Source organism: Podarcis cretensis (genome assembly GCF_951804945.1).
Source record: "Podarcis cretensis genome assembly, chromosome: 3".
Lineage (NCBI taxonomy): Eukaryota > Metazoa > Chordata > Lepidosauria > Squamata > Lacertidae > Podarcis > Podarcis cretensis.
Genome location: NC_137172.1, coordinates 75,771,236 through 75,785,133, shown reverse-complemented (window position 1 = coordinate 75,785,133; position 13,898 = coordinate 75,771,236). Strand labels below are relative to the sequence as shown.

General features: G+C 39.8%; 1 protein-coding gene across 5 annotated transcripts in view; it reads left to right on the top strand.

Annotated features, from left to right (window-relative positions):
• LIN28B (lin-28 homolog B) overlaps nt 1-13,898 on the top strand; it is a 99,698-nt gene that overhangs the window by 50,495 nt on the left and 35,305 nt on the right. The gene's annotated exons all lie outside the window — the stretch shown is intronic.

Below are 13,898 nucleotides of genomic sequence, written 5' to 3'. Positions count from 1 at the left end.
TGTACAGCCATATGGAATGCTGCACATAACATTTGTTTACAGTAAGGCAAAGCTGGAATTGTTTGCACATGAAGGCCCAATGGCTTAGAAAAGAACATAAAATGAACCTGCTTGATCAGGCCATCTAGTCCAGCATCCTGTTGTCACAGTGACCACACAGATGCCTGTGAGAAACCTCACAAGCAGGATTCTATTACAAGAGCACTCCCCACCCTGTTGTGGTTTCCAGCAACTGGCATTCAGAAGTGATGCTGTCTCAAACTGTAGAGGCAGAGCATAGTCATCTCATGGCCAATAGCCATCGATAGTCTTCTCCATGAACATGTCCAGTGATTTAAAGCCATCTACGTTGGGGGCCATCACTGCCTCCTATGGAAGTGAGTTTTAACTTTGCACTGCATGAGGAAATACTTTCTTCTCTCTCTGTTGAACCTTACAACATTCAGCTTCATTGGGTGTCCCTGAGTTTAGTGTCATGAGAGAGGTAGAAAAGCTTTTCTCTATCCACTTTCTCCATACCTTTTCCTGCTTTCCTGCACGTGGCTCTCCTGTGGCTCTCCAGGTGTAGCTGGACTCCAGCCAACTTCCACCAGACCTGCCCCTGGGCATGCACTCTGGGGCTGATGGGGCATGGAGTCCCAGCATCTAGAGGGCGAAAGGTTCTCCACCCCAGCATATAGTTTTACCTGGCTAATGTTTCATCAGGAAATTTGGGTTGTTGAGCTATAAATATTTCTCTTTTACTGGAGACAGTGTATAGCAATGTCCCCTTTTTAGATGAATAATAATGTGTATTATTTTTGTAGCACTTAGCATCCCGGTGTTGTGCAAAAGTAAAGCAGATATGAAAAGAGACATTTCAGGGGTTGATGATAAAAAGGTGGGAAAGGGAGGTGCATGAGTGGGAGTTTCAGAAAGGAAGACTGAGATAAAAGTTGTAGGCAGGTGAAAAAGAAAGAGATCCTTGGCTAAGAAAATAGAAACTTGGCACTAAAAGGAAAGAACTGAGGAGAGTCACAGAGAATCAAGGAAAGAATGGTAAGTGTAAAAGGAATGTGGTCACTTTTAAAGAAAAGGTAATTTAAATTGAAGGCCCCAGGTCAGTCAACATATAATTCTAAGCCAAGCCATAGCTTTTCCTTTGTTTACAGCTCATTGCCTGTCTGGAAGGGACAACGCATTAAGCCTAAGCATGGCTTAGTGGGCAGCAGGAGGAGCAAAACAGCCACAGTATGCTCTCTAGGAAGCTGCACATTCATGCTAAGCCATAATGTGGCTTAGCATGACATGCAAACTGAGAAAAGGGAAGACAAAGGTTATACAATAAAGGAAATGCATGGTCAGTGTAAAAAAAAAAAGAATAACATGAGTAGCAGGATGGAGATATAACTGGATGGTAGTGAGAAAACGAACTGCAGTAGTCAAGTTGAGAGAGAATTATATAGTAATGTCTTGGCAAAGGATGAAGTCTAGAAATGTTTTAGAGTGCAATAATACTGTATTGCAGTAGGCTAAAGGTTTCGGGGTGAGAATCAAGACTGTACACCTGAGTAAAAGGATAGATGATAGCAGAAGCAATAAATCAAATAAGTGAAGGAACTGCTGCCAGAAAATCAGGAAGACAGTTGAGAAGTTCATTTTTAGAAGTGCTTAATCTAAGAAAAATGTGAGGAAGACAAGATTAAACAGCAACAAGACATAGCACAAGATTAAACAACAAAGCAGAAGGATATGGGCCAAAAAACGACTTGCAATTCATCTGTGGAAAAATTAATAATCCCACATGAATGTATAGTAGTAGCCAAAAGGATAAAAAAAATAAACACAAATAAGCAAAAGTCCTAGGACTGACCCTTGGAAAGGACAGCAGGAGAAGGGAGGAAATAAAGAATATGAGCCAGAAATAAAAGGGGAGAAATGAGTAAAGAGCAACCAGATTGCATACAAAAGCGACCCATATAAATGTTACTTGAAAAGCTAATGGAAGGTAAAATAGACAATAAAATAGTAAGATAATTTGTGTAAAAATCAGATAATTCTAAAAGACTCTGAAATTATCACCAGTAATATATTACTAGTGATAAGAGTCAAAGCAGATTTAGTGGAGTGGCAGGCATAGAAAACTGACAGGAACAGGCCAGCTAGTAACTAATCATCAAGAAAAGACAGACAAGATGATGTAGAATTTCAGAAATACAAGGAATAGTACAGAGAGTGAAAAGTCCAGCAAAGAACAGATAACTGTTCTGGATCTAAAATATGCAGAAGTTGGAGACTTGAAATATGTAGAACAATGGCTAAAGTCAAAGAATTAGGAGAAAAAATAATAGCTGGTCAGCAACTTGTCTTGCTAGAGTTCCACTTGAGAGAGTCTTGGGGATGGCTGGTGGTTTCTGGGCAATCTCCATATTGAATAGGTGTGCCACAATAGTTGCCCTATTGTTGTTTAGACAACTCAAACTCCTCTAATGTTTTAAAATATTAGATCTTGCTTACTGTTATAATGTGCCAAATCAGATTTGGCAAAGACTGGGGTGAGGTGTGTGGTTTAATTGGTTGTTTAATTTGTGGCAGGGGGACATAAATAGTGAAAGTGGAGGAACAGAGAATTGGAAAAGGAATGGTTCAGGATTTCAGGGCTACCATATGACTATCATTCACTGGGCTGGTCTATTATCTCAAAGCAATTTACAGCATTTGAATCCTACCTTTCTAACAAACTACTCAATAATACAAGCAATACATATTGATAAAAATCAGGACCGCAGTGCCTCAATGACACCTATCCCTATATAAACTGACCCAGACTCTGTGATTATCATATGAGGCCTTTCTTCATATGCCTCACCCATGAGAGGAGGTGGCAACACAAAAGAGGGCCTTTTCTGTGGTGGCTCCCTGTTTCTGGAATGCTCTTGCTAGAGAGGCTTGCCTGGTGCCTTAGTTACATATTTTTAGGTGCCAGGCAAACATGTTCCTCTTTGGCAATCTGTGTGTGTGTGTTTTATTTGTTTCTGTAGTGCAGTGGTGCCTCGCAAGATGAAATAAATCCATTCCGTGAGGCTCTTCGTATAGCGGTTTTTTCGTCTTGCGAAGCAAGCCCATTGACAGCTTAGCGGATTAGCGTTATTAGTGGTTTAGCGGCTTTTAGCGGATCAGCTGATAAGCGGCTTATCAGCGGATCAGCTGATAAGCGGCTTAGGGCTTAGGAAAAGGGGGGAAAAGGAAAAAAAACCCCGCAGGAACTCGCAAGACATTTTCGTCTTGCGAAGCAAGCCCATAGGGAAATTCGTTTTGCGAAGCGCCTCCAAAACGGAAAACCCTTTCGTCTAGCGGGTTTTCCATCTTGCGAGGCGTTCGTCTTGCGGGTCACCACTATATGTATTTTTATATTTTTATATTGTAAACCACCTTGTGATCCTTGGGTGAAGGGCAGTATAGAAATTTAATAAAAATTAAAAATTAACATTGACTTACTACACATAGCAAGACATACGCTGGAGTAAATGCTCTTCGCAAGGCAGTTTGGTGATCTATACTTGGAAGGATTTTCAATAATCGAGTTGCCATAAGTAGATCACTTGGGTGATTTTTAGACTCAGTGGCCTTGACATTTTGCAAAGAGCAAATGGGGCAAGTTGGGTTGGTCTGTCTTGGCGATCCATGGATTCAGGCAGAGGGAGTTTGCAGTTGGTATGGCTGATGTAGTTTATGTTAGCTGTGGAATGCAGAGATGACTCTGGTGGTATATATCAGGGATGTCCAACCAGTAGATTGTAATCTACTGGTAGATCCCTGGCTGATCCTGGTAGATTGTGGGATCCTTATTGTGTACAAAAAGTTACAGGAAGAAAGCTTAAAAACTCTGTGCAATCCTCCCCCAAAAAGCTCAACAACTCTGAGCAATCCACCCACCCCACCCACGCTCCTCCTCCCTCCAATGACAATGGGTAGATCATGGCCAGTTTTTTTTATACTGGGAATAGATTACAGTCTCTTGGGAGTTGGAGATGCCAGGTATTTATTATTGCTCCTAAGTGCCCTCTCCTGGGGAATTGAAGCCAGTCAGCTCCTTGGTTATATGAAGCTGGAAAGATGGCTAGAAGAGAAGCAGATGACCAAGTCAAACCCAAGTACAGTCTTCACAGTCTGTTGTGGCATTGATGGCAGCAAGAAGGGAATGCTTTTTCAGTTATCATTGCCTTGACACAGCATCTTTAACTGTTTTAAGTGGAAACAGTTTCACAAGTGGTATGCCTGTATTCAGTTAACAAAAGCCATTCAGTTAAACATATGCCAATGGCTCTCCCATGTATGCCCAAGCTCCAAAATGCTGGTAAAGTGCAGCTGGTTACGCTTGTAGTGGATGTGTTATTTATGCAATGTGGATATGGTATCCTGTGTTGTGGTCAGGTCAAGCCTTGCCTTGGAGCTGTATTGTTGTCAGTGGCAGAAAGGAGAGAGCTTTGCTTTAAAATACTTTTCGAGTTTATGGAACCCTTGAAGCTTTAGGTTACTGAACTGAATTGTAACTATATGCAAACATAGTAAAATGTGAGCCAGACTTGGAACTGAAAATGAGAAACTCAATGGAAAAAGAAGAGAAGTATCAGGATTAATAAGAAATCATTTAAACCACATGGCTACTCAAATACTGTAGAGTCATTCTCGATAAGAAGAAATTAGCATATTTATAACACTGTTTGCATACATGCAGAATTTGGAGACTATGCTGCTAAACTAGTATGAAGGGCCTAGAATTCATGGGGAAATTATGTTTAGGTTTGTTGATGCCTCAATTATATTTATGGTTTTATCTGATTTGTTTTTTTAATGGTAATCCTGTATGATAACAGAATTTAAATCCACAACCCACACATCTCAGTAAAGTTACCAATGTCCCGTATAATTTTAAATCATAGCTACTCAAAATAATGTGCTTTCCTTTTACCCTGTTGCTTCCTTCAGAGCTTCATGGAGGAAACAAAGCAGAGACTGACTTCAGGTTCTATGGGAACCAGAAATCTTGGTTTCTTTTCCCCAACCAAACCACAAGAAGTGTGAGCCAAGCTTGCTTCTTCATAGCAGCTAGCTCATGGTTTGTTTGGTGGTGGTGGGGAGAACCGTGAGTGCAGATTAGCATGATCCATGAAGCCAGTCTCTGGTTTGTTTACCCCTGGTTGAGAACACGTAGGAGTGGTGGATGATCTTAAATGCTCATTTTTTTTTTAATATCATGTCATAGTTTATTTTAAACTATAGTTTAAGCAATGTGTGAACTGTTTGTGTGAACAGAATGTATTGGGGCTTCTTGGTAGGAGTGTACACTGACAGCAAGTCTTGGTTTGGATCCTGATTTGTGGCTGTGGAAAGCAGCCTGCCTCACTCTGAGGCACTTTGCAGTTCACATACAGTGGTACCTTGGTTTACGAACTTAATCCATTCTGGAAGTCCATTCTTAAACCAAAGCCATTCTTAAACTGAGGCGCACTTTTCCTAATGAGGGAACCACTGTCGGTGCCCTTCCACCATTCAGATTCTGTTCGTAGACCAAGATAAAGTTCGCTAACCAGAACACTACTTCCGGTTTTGCGGAGTTCCTATACCAAATAGTTCGTAAACTGGGCTGTTCTTAAACCGAGGTACCACTGTATTTGGCTTGGGACCCATTCAGATCTGCTTAGTTGTTTCCCCTCACTATTCAGAAATTTTATATAAAACCCTTTTCCCCATTTGACAAAAATGAATGAAATTTGGAAGCATCCTAACCTCTCCAAAATGGATAAAGCCTGTGACATAGCTCCAGGAATTTTTGTTCTAGACAGCATTTAACATCTTATTTTAGAAAGAAATAAAAAAGAAATGTTAGCCCTCCTGAGAACATAATTCTTCCCTAATTCTAGGATAGGTACAATGATTTTCTTGGAATGGCAGCTGTTAGCTTTCAGTTGGTTTTTAAAAAATCACTTAATCTCCCTTAGTTTTATGTGGATGGTTGGCCTGAAAATTATAGATGTGAGATAAATGCTCCTGCAGAAGAAAAATGGCAGATTGCAGACATATTGATCCAGGTGCTTTTTTGCTAGGCATATTTAATTTTGAGATGGAAAGAACTGCAAGGGATTTGCTTCCCAGATAAAAGTAAGCACACTGATTACAAGTGTGCCCTGTTGGGCTCAATGGAGTTCTTCCGCTTCTCTGTCCCCACTGTGGTGTTGCTCTCCCTCTGTTATGATACATACCTTGGTGTTATGACCAGCTTAGAGAGATTACTTTCTCTTTCAGCGGTTGCTTGTCTGCAGCATCTTTTAGCGTCTGGGTTACCAAGGTGCCACAGAGCGCTTCAGGGGACCTGGCTTCAACTTAGGCCACATTGTCCACATCCCCACATTGCCTTTTGCAAACCAAAAATCCTTCTGTGACATCTTGGCTTACCTTCAGGATTCGTCCAAATCTGATGCATCATTGCATATGTGATCATTAGGTGGGAAGTCTGTATCTTTCCTGTTGGAATATAACCTCATAGGGCCTTTCTTTGTATCTATCTGTTGGATACATTTATTATTATTATTATTATTATTATTATTATTATTATTATCTATAGCAACTGCCATTTTTAAGCCTAGTAATAAATGACAACAGCGGCGAACTCTGCTCTAAAGGTCCCTTATGACCATTTTCATTCACAGACTGAGCTGTAAGCAGTGATCTTCTATTCATGCAATGTATTTATTTCATTGCTGGCAATACAATATTCTCAGTTAGAATGGAAGAATAGTGCAGGCAACTTCCTCAGAACTGGCTTTATAAAAAAACACATTGGTTGCAAACTATGATCATAAATGAAAATATTATGCAAATTATCAGCTTGGCTTGGCATTAACCAGCAAGCCTAATACACTATGTACTTATTCGTCAACAGCTTCAAATGAGGAAAAAGTTAATCATTACTTGAAAAATGTTGATACACATGAGCATAGGCAGAAATGCCATGCCCTGTGATGGCGTGAAAGTTGCACAACTGTGCAGAACATTACAGCCTTAGTAATAGGTAGGTAGGTAGGATTTCTTTTTACTTGTCTACAGTTCTTATGCAAAATTTGGCATTACATCTTAGACTTCTGTTTATGAGTTTGAATTACTTGTAAATTAATTCCTGTACTGCAACACATTTCCAGAGATGGTTAGTCACTATTATAAGCTCCCTGTGTTCAGATACCTGTTAAATATTTTAAGTGATATGCCATTTCTATCAGGCAGTTGGCTCAGGCTAAAGTATATATTACATTGTTTCTAAAAATGTAATATATTTCTACTACTAATTTAGTTAAACTTCTGAAAGAACCAATTATCTGCAGTTTCTGTAAAACCGTTATCTCTGAACTAAATACATAATTAGTAAAAATTGCTTTGGCCAGAAACATCACTAATAATGCTATAGAAAGCAGTGAATCTGCCTGCCTGTCTGTCTGTCTGTCTATCTATCTATCTATCTATCTATTTATCTATCTCCTGTGCTTCATATGCACTTTCAGTCACAAATGTTTCTACATTTCATAATGTTGATAAACTGTAAGCTGGGATATAAAATTAATGGGTATTCAGCTTGTCTTTTTTAAAAACAATTATTACTGTAACATAAACAACATGCATCTGTTTCATGTTTATAATTTTACTGCCGTATTTAATATTTCAGGAAAACAAATTTGGTCTGAAAATATTGCTAGCTGCACGACACAAAATTCTCAGTTAGAGACTATTTATCCAAGATGTTTTTTAAAAAAATTATTCCATCATAATTGAGAATTATTTTCACTGAGAATATACTATTTTAAAACATGGAATTTCTTTCTTTCTTTTCTTTCTTTTAAAAATAGTAAATATACTATCCTAATATAATTTGCTAACTCTTTAGTTTCTCACGTAATTTATTGGTTTTATGCAGACCTGGGCTTTAATAGACTAGAATCTCTATCAAGTGGACTTTAAAGAGGAGCAGAATCCCAGCTGTTTCATGTGCACTGACAGATGTGGCCATAATGTACAAGTAATTTCTCTTGTGAAGCCTCTGAAAAGGCTTGTGCTGTAGAAGAAGCAAAAGCACAGTTCATGGCACAAGGAGTGTTTGGCTTCTTCTTTGCTGCATAATATTTGCAAGTTCGTTCTTTTTCCACAAGCACATGTAGAGCTCCAGTTTAGGTCTGATGTCTGGGTAGACTAGTTTGGAAACTGAATCATTACCATCATCATTAGCAGTAGTAAAACCCAAAACAACAACAGAATGTGTCTTTGTATGTGTGCTGTAAATAAAGATGTTTTTCCAGGAGCCTGAGCCATAAATGTACTTATTTTGATGCAAATAGTTTGCTGATTCATTACCTTTGCATTCAGAAGATCCTTCAGTATTGGCCAGAAAAAAAACATGTTAATAGTTAAGCTATGTGGATTCATAAATCTTAGTATGCTGCCAGCTTCAGTTTGCTTGTTTTTTTGGGAATGCTACTGTCTTTTTCAGAAGGTGTGTATGGTAAGCAGGGAGGCAGGCAGGCATTGTGATCCACTTCCACAGAAAAGCAGTGTAGCATGTGATTAGGAAACTCCGATATCTTGGCAGTAACAAGCTCTGTAGCCTCCCAGTGCCAATGAAATATGTTTTTGAGATCTGCAGAAAAATACCACGCCATGAATCTCTCCTCCACATATGTTATATTGCCCGTATGGCTGTAGACAGATATGGAGAGAAATCTCCCATGCACAGAAAAAATGGCCAGTATAAACTATGAAGAAATATTTAGGCACTACTGGCTTTTTTTTAATAATTAAAAATTATATTTAAGGCTGGCTGTGATGCTAATTTAATGATATAAGCTTGTGCTTCTCAAACCAATGAAATGAAATGCAAGGAAAATATTGCGTGCAAGGTGAATTTCTATAAGCGAAATGTGTGTGTGTTTTCTCCAGAGCTTTGCATGGTGCATCAGCAGGTGTTCGGACCCTGACTGGAAGCCCACAAAAGAGAGGAAATTCTGAATTAAGGCTCATTATGGGAGCCCTTTCTCCCTCCCATGCTTGTATGCTAATAGGAGTAACACAGGCATATAAAGAGGAGAATAGATAACCATAAAGAGCCCCAACTTGGAGTTTCCTTCCTTTTGTGAATTTAAGTCAGATTCTGAAGCACCCACTGACACTGGGCACAATGCATCAGAAACGTCTTCTGTACAAGACCACTGAAATTAATGGGACTCTCAGAAGGATGGAATTTGTGCAGAGGATGCTCCTGGTAGAATATGTAAGGCAACACTTTTTAAAAACAAAACAAAACAAAACACTAAGGGATTATTTTATCAGGCATTGTTTCTTGCTCAATTAGCAATTATTGCTACAGTAGCTAACTGGTGAGTTAAGCTTAAGCAGCCAATCGACCAGAGGGTAAGTAACACTCATTTATCTAATTATTTAGTTAATTAAAGCATCAGCTTAAACTAATAAGGGCACAGGAGCTAAATCCTGTAATAACTTATAGCTCTGAAGCTAAATCTGTTGAATGGCAGATCTGTACAAGATTTTCAGTTCTACCCTAGCAGGCAAGTTTTGGGAGGTCACAGATACCCTTTATTGTTGTCCTTTTGTTGTTTTCCACTGGCTTAAATGTAATGTAAGTTGTTTTAGTTGCTGTGGTGTATGGCTGGGGGCTTCAACTCTTGTATTTGCTAGTTGTTTTTAGACTATGTGATTTGTATTGTTTATTTTATTGTGTCTTTTGTTTTGAGGCTCTGTGCAGGGTTGTATATTTATTTCTTTATTATGAAATTTTACTGGCCAGTTATGTTTTTGATTCATTTTATGCGAGCTCCGTCTCCCATCTGCCCCTGGCAGCATGGTCAATTGCAAGGAATAACGGAGACTGTAGTTCATCAGAATCTGGAGAGCCTCAGCTCCCACACCCCTGCTAGATGGTATGCAGTAGCAGACAGTATTGTGGGATATTGACATGTGAATGTGGCCCAGGTGAATGGCTAGTAGTAGTAGTAGTAGTAGTAACAACAACAACAACAACAACAACAATTTTATTATTTATACTCAGCACACCTGGCTGGGTTGCCCCTGTAGTCACTCTGGGCAGCTTCAGTTTTCCTGCCATTTTCCTAGCTATAAAAAATTTAGTGGCATTTCCATGTTATATGATTATAGAGATAACCTGTTTGTAGCCCCCTTAACCCAGGAAATAGTGGGAGTTTTGTACTTCCAGTTTAAATGGGTCAATGCCACAGCCACTCACATCATGAGCCTTAAGGCAGTATACTGGCATGCATTGTGCTCTCTCTTTCCTCCTGCCCCCCCCCCCCATTTCAAGGCTCACTTTTTTGGGGTTATTTTGCCCAACGAGTAAAGTGTGCTAGAAGATTTGCAGGCTGTAGAGGGAGAAGGATGCCCTGATGTATGGGGAGAACAGTAGTGTGCATGTGCATACAGGTGGGCAGAACCAGCATCTTGGCTGACATTTGTGGTCATTTGATGCTCATTGTTGCAGTGCAAATGTCATTTAGTGCAACGTGACCACACGGTGTCTCAGACATGACAAAATAGCTGAGTGCAGTGTAAACAGAACATTAGAAAATAAGACAGAAGCACTAGCCTTGTAATTAGTTAAACTAATGCAATAAACTCATATTTGATTGCGGTCCTGATGTTTACTGATCTTACTGCTGCTTACAAGGAGGTAGAGGAGGAGGTGATGCCAGTGCACTGGTTGGATTTCCTCTGCCAGCATGTTTGCGCTGCGCTGACCTTACTGCCACCTGGCCTCTCTTCCCTCTCCATCCCAGGAAGTAGCAACAGTGCAACTGACCAGAGTGCCTGCACTATATCATCCACTACCAATGCTATCTCAGTTCAGACATTGCATTGAGCTACAGCACACAAAGCATGGCTTACAGATCCTCTGCAAACCATGGTTTGTCAGTTGGGATATTAGAGCTAAGAATGGCTCAGTCAGAGCTTGGGTAACACTTAAGCAAAAATAGTCACAAGTAGTCCAAATTCATACCTGAAAAGCCAGGCTTGAGGTGCATTGCTAAAAGGCCAGCAGTGAAGTTGTGACAAAACTGTATTTTTATGAGGTAAATTCAAATGCAAGAATGTTGTTAGGATATGAAAGCTTTTTGACATTTAAAAAACGGCTGACTGTGTGGTTGTTTACCCCTGACTATAAAGCCAGAACAGATGTAATATATGTGGTTCAGATGGCAGTCTGCCAAGAAACAGATAGGTTGTTGCAATTTCAAAAGATGGGTTTGGCTCACATATTTGTGAGTATTTCAATTATGGCACGTAACCTGATATACTAGCTTTTATATGAGTATTATAGTGGTACCTCTAGTTATGAACTTAATTCATAAGGTCTGTTTTAACCTGAAACTGGTCTCATCCTGAGGCGTGCTTTTGCTAATGGGGCCTCTTGCTGCCGCTGCTCTGCCAGCACACAATTTCCGTTTTCATCCTGGGGCAAAGTTCTCAACTCGAGATAACTCTTTCAGGTTAGCGGAGTTTGTAACCTGAAGCGTTTGTAACCTGAGGCGTTTGTAACTCGAGGTACCACTGTATATGGCAATTGAAAAGGAGTTGAATTCTGCTAGGTCCTTTAGTAGACGTTCCATTTGAAATCATTGGTCTGGTTATAGGCCAAAAAGGATTTGGATTTCCAGGAAGAGCCTGATGATTGGCTAGAGGGTTCTGAGTAGAGTGGATATAAAGGCAGGCACAGGGTGAATAGTGGGGAGTTGGTAGTCAGTCATTTGGTCAGAGGCTGAAGAGAATGAAGAGTATAGGAAGAGGCAGATGGGAGCAGAAAATCGCTGAGGGAAGCCAGGCAGGAGATTCCAAAGCAGTTGCCCAGGAGAGCTGCTGGCCAGAATGACAGCAGCTGTCAGCTGGTCACAGGAAGCAGGAAAGACTTCAGAGACACAACTGTGACATCTGTGTGGCTGATTTTCCAGCACCTGACCTGAAGAGGGACTTCAGAGGAAAGCAGAAGCAAGCCTGTCAGGGAAAAAGTAGCAGCCTCAGTGGCGGAGTCCAGTGAGTGACAGCTAAGGGACTGTCCTACCTTGTAATCTTTCAGTGAGCCCTGATCAGAGAGAGGCCTTCACTCACCTAGGTATCTGTGAGTTAACTGAGGGAAGAGAAACTGAGAATTGGGTTCCTAGTTTTGCATAAGGCGTGAGAACTAGGGCTCTCTGGAAGCAAGAATTATCAGTTTTAAGGCAACGGTAACATCTTTTAAAGTGAATGCAACAGATTAAAAGTAACTGTTACCTATTGAAGCAGTTCTCAAAGTGCTGTTAAATAAGGTAACTGCAAATAAATACTATATATCTTTTAAAAAAATACTATGTTATATTTATCCCCATGTAAACTGTGCTCCTCAGTCACCAAACACTTCTCTCTTTTGTGGTGCATGGAGAGACATTACCCTGGCAGGAAAAGACTTTGAAAGCAAAGATTGTGCGATCACAAGCATTATTCCTGCTTGCAAAGGGTACACATGTGTCAAGGCCACAGCACTGGCAGACATTCCCTCCCCCAAGTGCCCACCCACCACTTCATATGGCCATTAAACCCTGGTTTATAGCGCTACTTGCACAAACAGGAAAGAGCTGCCTTGAAACCTTGCGCTCATATGCTGCCCACTTCCCTCTCCGTCTCTCACATATCCAGGAGAAACGCTTTCCTTGAATTATCCAGGGATTATGGGTTAAAAACAAAACTCTGATCAGAACAGAACAAAAAAACCGTGAACTTCAAACACTGGTTTCTGAAGCTGTCTTGTTAAACTTAACCAGTTTGTTTTTAAGCCATGATCCCTGGTCTAGGTTAGGGGAGAAGTTGGATGACATACAGGGAAAGTGAAACTAAATTCTGGCAAAGTCCTTTTCCTGGCCCTGCAGGAGGGTGGAGAAGGGGAAGCATTTGATTCTTCCTGCAATGCTAAGGTATGGATTAGTGTTGTGTGAGAACTGGGGCACAGTGCTTAAAGGTTTCATTCTTTTTAGTTTGTAAATGGCATTCCAGCTATTTATTCTCTTCATTTAGAAGTTGCCGTAAGTTTTGTATTCTCACAAAACTGACAGGATTCCTAATGAAAGTAAATCCTAGAAAGTCATTGAAATTGCTGTTCCGCTTCATAACCTTAACAGTAATAGGTTTAAAATGTATGCTTTTATGGATCAAGCAAAAAGAAAAAAATCTATACTGAACTCATGGTAGCATAATAGATTTACTGGTGATTAATTGTAATGTGATTTTATTTGCCATTTTCATGAGAGGTTTTCCCACTTCTGTTATGGATGTGTATGGAAGTTGTGTTGGTTTGAAAAATTGATATTTCCACCCCTTTGCCTTTGTTCTGAAAGTGCTGTTCAATGTCTAGATAAGAAAGATTCAAAAGTGAACCTTTTCCACTGTTCACATTTTAGGAAGTCTCTTCACTTCTGTTTGTATATCAAAATAAATAATATGATAATATGAAACAGAACTTTTTTTTAGCAACACTTTAAAATACACTTTAGCTAGCCAGTGTTTTCCAAGAGTTTCTCTGTGTATATATTTAGAGCTTATGAACCAGTTTTTCCCCAGCAGGTACTCAGTTGTTCATAAAAAAATAAAAATCCATAATAATTCTTAGTTACATCCACCATGAAGCCCTGCTGAAATCTACATCTAATCCGTAGACACAATGAAATGGTACTAATTGTAGTGTAGTGTCCTAGGTACCCTTTGTTCTGCTAGAAGTTCATTTAAATGAATTAAGCAAAAAAGATAATTAAATGTGCCTATGTATGTTCATAAAAGGAGTCAGTTTTTATATTTCAGAAATATAATTATGTTGTCAGGTT